Source organism: Phyllostomus hastatus, unplaced genomic scaffold (genome assembly GCF_019186645.2).
Source record: "Phyllostomus hastatus isolate PE091 unplaced genomic scaffold, TTU_PhHast_1.1 phas_contig_549, whole genome shotgun sequence".
Lineage (NCBI taxonomy): Eukaryota > Metazoa > Chordata > Mammalia > Chiroptera > Phyllostomidae > Phyllostomus > Phyllostomus hastatus.
In genome coordinates, this window is record NW_025333907.1 from 269,535 (window position 1) to 275,534 (window position 6,000).

Here is a 6,000-nt window from a genome sequence, read left to right on the forward strand (position 1 = left end):
ACCATCTACTGGCGGTGCGAGCCTCTGCAGCCACAGGCGCGGCCTGGGCTCGGAGACGGAGGTCAGAGGTCAACCTTAAAAACCCAAACACAGGCCCTCTTGATTGACCCATAAGAAAATAACTTCAAGCCCTGGCTGGCGTAGCTCAGTGGATTGAGTGCGGGCTGGGAACCAAAGTGTCCCAGGTTCAATTCCCAGCACGGGTACCTTCCTGGGTTGCAGGCCATAACCCCAGCAACCGCACATTGATGTTTCTCTCTCTCTCTCTCTCTTTCTCTCTCTCTCCCCCCTCCCTTCCCTCCCTAAAAAATAAATAAATAAAATCTTTAGAAAAGAACTTCAGATTGAATTACCTTCACCTATGAGAACTCCAATTTAAAATCAAAATTCTCTTGCCCTAATTGACTGCTGGGCAAATAAGTCTTAAGAGAAAATTGATTTTCAATTACCAATAACTATGCAACTTAACCCTCAATTTGCTCAATATGTAATGCAGCACTCCTACCTGCCCAGGTAAGTTTAATCACTTCCTTGAGTACATTCACATGTGGGCCACATGTGGGCCCAAGGTGGTTATCAGTAGAGCCTATGCTGGTGCCAACAGTTATAGACTAATTTCAACCAGTAAAATTCTTCCTAAAACCAGCTGCGTGGGAGAGTTATTCCAATAACCTGAGGACACTTCCTATTGTGTCCTTCCAAGCCCGAATCAGGAACATTTTGGATAAGATGTCCTGATGCTTTTTTTTTAACTGTATCTCAGTTTCTTTTTGTGTATTTTGTTCTTTTGGGTTTTTTTATTATTTGTTTGTTTTAGACAGAGGGGAATGGAGGGAGAGAGGAAGAGAAACATCACTGTGGGGTTGCCTCTTGTGCACCCCCTACTGGGGACCTGACCTGGCCTGCGGCCCAGGCATGTGCCCTGACAGGGAATCGAACCAGCAACCTTTTGGTTCATAGGCCAGAACTCAATCCACCGAGCTACACCAGCCAAGGCTGTTCTTTTTATTTGTAAGATGTAGATTTTTTTAAGCTTTACAAAAAATTTAAAAATAAAACAAAAAGCTACTTTTGCATTTCATAAACACTAACAGGCAAGCACCTGGCAGGAAGAGCAGACGGGCCAGCAGCCCTACATCCCTACAATGTGGCCTGGTGGGGCAGGACCCAGTCTGTGCAGGGCAATGCTCAGGGCCACCTTCCTTTCTCCCAGAGCTGTCCTCTGTCCCCATCACCCCCTGAACCCCCAGCAACTCCCAAACAGACATGGAATCAATTCCCAGTTTTGCATCTATGTTGACACACATCAGTTACTTCATAAATTTTGTTTTGTTTTACATTTTTTTACACCAGTGAAACAAAACAGTGGGAGGGAAGGGGAGGCTGATGGTGTGTTTTATGCCTATGAATAGGTTGGGAGACAAGAGGCTGGGGCAAACAAAAACCACACGGTCTCTGTGGAAACATAGTGAGTTTTGACGGCAAAATGCAGCAGGAAGCATGTGGCGGAGGTGGAGACAGCTGTTTATGGGGCTCTGTTCTCAGGGAGAGATGGCGCTGTGTGCTCAAGATGCGATTTGCCCTGTGGCCTGTAGGGAAGGAATGGAAGAAGGCAGCAGAAATTAAGGTTTCTGCCGTGGCTGAGTCGTTCAGTTGGTTCTAGCATCTTCCCGGTAGGTCAAGGTTGCTGATTTGATCCTGGTCGGGGCCCATACAAGAAGCAACCAATGAATGCATAAATGAGTGGAATAACAAACCGATATCTCTCTCAAACCAAAAAAATATTTTAGGCAGGTGGTGAGAGGGAGGGGGGAAGGGGAAAATATTTTAATTTTTTTAAAAAAACAAAGTGAGTTTCCTAAGAAAGGAATCTAACAAGCATATCACCTGAAGCAGAGGTTTAACAGAACCAGCTCCTCTTAATAGATTTTTGTTTTGACTTGTCTGCAAAAATCTGCACTGACCTCAGCCCATGGCTGATGACCTTTGTTTTCCCAAAGTAGATCTCATTGAGAGTACTTCTTTTCTTAAATTTATTTTTCAGTTACAATTAACATACAATATTATATTAGTTTCAGGTGGTCAACATAATAATTAGACATTTATATATCTTATATGCATCTTACTCTTTATGGTTCCAGCAAAAATCCCTGTAGCTTTTTCTTCTTTTAAAAAGAACGTTGTGCCCTGGCTGGTGCAGCTTAGTGGATTGAGTGCGGCCTGCCAACCAAAGGGTCACCAGTTCGATTCCCAGTCAGGGCACGTGCCTGGATTGCAGGCCAGGGGCCCAGCAGGGGGTGTGTGAGAGGCAACCACACACTGATATTTCACCTCCCCTTCTCCTCTCTCTAAAAATAAATAAATAAAATCTTTTTTAAAAATAAAAAGAACTTTGCTTTATTTTTCCATTACAGTTTACATTTGATATTAATTTTTTGTTGGTGATTTTTTAAGCATTTTTTAAAAGATTTTATTTATTTATTCTCCGGGAGTAAGCCTGACTTTGTCAGCATAGAGGTTTGGTCCTGGTGGTGGTTGGCTAACTGAGCAAGGACAATATATTACTTCATAGCATGCCACGTTCTGAGTTCTAGGAGAGCTTGTAACAGGGATACACAACCTGGTCTAAGGTGTTAGGAACAGCAGCATCTGTAAATGCCAAGAACTTCTCCCTTGTAATGTGAAGATTTTTCTTTTTCTTTTTTTTATTTATTGATTTTAGAGAGACAGAGGATATGAGAGAAACATTAATTTGTTGTTCCACTCATTTATGCATTCATTGCTTAATTCTTTTAAAAATACTTTATTTGTTGATTTTTTTAGAGAGAAAGAGGAAGGGAAGGAAAGAAACATTAATTTATTGTTCTAGTTATTGATGCATTCGTTGGTTGAGTCTTGTATGTGCCCTGACTGGGGATCGAACTGGCAAACTTGATGTATCAGGGCAACACTATCCACTCAGCCAGAGCATGTGGAGTTTCCTTTTGTTTTTTAAAGACTTTATCTATTTGTTTTTATAGAAAGGGGAAGGGAGGGAGAAAGATAGAAAGAGAAACATCAATGTGTGGTTGCCCCTCACACACCCCTCACTGGGGACCTGGCCTGCAACCCAAGTATGTGCCCTGACTGGGAATCGAACTGGTGATTCTTTGGTTTGCAGGTCAGTGCTCAATTCACTCAGCTACACCAGCTGGAGCACGTGTGGAGTTTTAATACCACCAGCAAGTATCTGAGTCTTCCTGTTTGTTCAGGGCAGAAGTGGTGAGAGCCTGGAGGGCTGGGATTGATCTGACCATTCCTATACCCTGACACCCCAGCAGGGGGTGGGGCTAGGCTCTGAGGTCAGAGACAGCCAGCACACAGCTAGACAGGAAGTTTCACAACCCATATATGCAGTCCCCAGTGAAGGCATGACTGTGGCCTTGGGACATGGGGGCCTCAGTGGGAGCAGCAACCAGCTGTCTTCAACAGCTTTGGGGTGCTCTACAATGGTCTGCAGGTGACTTGACTTCTCTGGGCCTCGGTTTACCCCTCTTTCAAATTGGAAGTGTCTCCTCTTGGGTTAGTAAAGGTGTAACAGCTTGAATTGGGAGCCAGACATACATGAGTTTGGAAATCATCTTCATCATCTTACAGCTGTGCTATAGAAGTCACACAAAAGAAACAGATTCCTGATGGCCTAGGTTGCTTATCTAAGTCAGCTGTGAGTATAGCAAGGACAATCCCTGGACTTTCCTTTTTCACATATATATTTTTTTATTTTTAGATTTTCTTTCTTTCTTTCTTTCTTTCTTTCTTTCTTTCTTTCTTTCTTTCTTTCTTTCTTTCTTTCTAGAGAGAGAGAGAGAGGCAAAGGCAGGGAGAAAAAGGGAGAGAAACATTGGTGCGAGAGAGATACATCAATTGGGTACCTCTCAATTGCCCCCAACCAAGGACCTGGCCCACAATCCAGTCTTGTGTCCTGACTGAGAATCAAACTGGTGACCTTTTTGTTCACAGGTTGGTGCTCAATCCACTGAGCCACACCAGCCAGGGCCATTGGTTGATTCTTCTATGTACCCTGACTGGGGATTGAGCCCACAACCTTGGCTTATGAGAACAATTCTCTAACTAACTGAGCCACCTGGGCAGGACTACAAGTTTCTGTGTGAACATCTGTTTTTCCTTTAGGTTTTGTACCTGGGAATGGAAATTTGGAGTCATATGGTAACTCTATGCTTAACTTTTAAGGAATCACCAAACTATTTTCCAACAGTTTGGAAAGATGGGGCTTAACTATTTTAACCCCTAGATTTCTTAAGTTGACCTGGGTTTTATGTCTCTCTCATCAGTAACAGCTTTCACTACTATTCTGTCTCTTGCAGAAACAAAACAATATATAATTTTGGTGAAGATTACCTTTGGTTGCGAAATGGGAAGGGGGTTGGGGGACTCAGTGAAAAAAGCAAAGGGATTAAGAAGTGCAGATTGGAGCCTGGCTGGATTGAATGCTGGCTGTGAATGAAAGGTCACCAGTTTGATTCCCAGTCAGGGCACATGACTGGGTTGTGGGCCGTGTCCCCAGTAGGGGGTGCAAAAGAGGCAACCATACACTGATGTTTCTCTCCCTCTTTTTCTCTCTCCCTTCTCCTCTCTCTAAAAATAAATAAATAAAAATTTTAAAAAGAAGTACAGATCGGTGGTTAGAAAATAGTCATGGGGATGTACAGTATATCACAGGAAATATAGTCAATAATATTGTAATAACTATGTATGGTGCCAGGTGGGTACTAAAAATATTCAGGGGGAACACTTTGTAAAGAATATGATTGTCTAAACACTATGTGGTACACCTAAAACTAACACAAAATAAGATTGAATGTAAACTGTAATTGAAAGTTAAAATTAGCCCTGGCTGGTGTGGCTCAGCAGATTGAGTATCAGCTTGTGAACTGGAAACTATCAGGTTCAATTCCCAGTCAGAGCACATGCCTGTCTTGTGGGCCAGGTCCCCACTTCAGGACATGTGAGAAGCAACTGATCAATGTTTCTTCCATCTCTTTCTCCTTCCCTTCCCTTCCCTTCTCTCTAAAATAGATAGATAGATAGATAGATAGATAGATAGAATCTTTTTTAAAAGAAAAATAAAATTAAAGCCCTGGCCATTGTGGCTCATTTGATTGAAGTGTCTTCCCATAAACTGAAAGGTTGTGTGTTCCATTGCTGGTCAAAGCACATACCAAGTACAATATTTCTCTCTCTCTCTGTCTCTCTCTCTCTCCCCCCTTTCTCTTTTTCTAAAATCAAGGAGCATGCCCTCACATGAGGATTACTACATAAATACATAAATACATAAACACATACATACATACATAAATAAAGTATTCAAACCCCTTATATTTCTTTCCACTTATCAACACTAAAATATGTTACAATTAAGGTATGGCATTTTTCTACTCAGATATTCACATTTTCTTGGTAAGAAAAAAGAAGTCTCTGAAAGCATTTTCTGTGTTTCTTGATTAGCCTGTCATAGAAAATTAGCTTTAGACTCAGAGACCCTTGAAGTCAGGGACTGGAATAGACTCATTCCCATATTTCCAGAAACAATGATAAGCTACAGAAGTCCCCCAAATTGTCAATTCTTTTTTCCCACCAGAAAGAAGGGTTTCTTGAAAGGGGATGTAGAAACTAGGTAGTTACTGACTCAGCTTCCCTCCTATTTCAATTCCTAGAAATATGTCTTTCTCTTTTGGTGACCTTGGTGTGAGATTCCTAGAAATTTGTCTTTCCCCTCCTGTGACCAAGGTTTGGAAGGTCAGTTAATGCGTCACTTGGGGAAGCTCAGATCTAACCCATGGAGTATCCAGGCTAGTGGCTCCTTCCTCTCCCCTGCCTGAGGACCTCTGCTACTTAACCCCATATGCCTCAAACATGTCCATTGCCCCTACCCAGGCCCCTGAACTCATGGTTCCACCTCCTTCCAGTTCTCTCCCAGCCCCCAGGCTTCCTCCCTTGGTT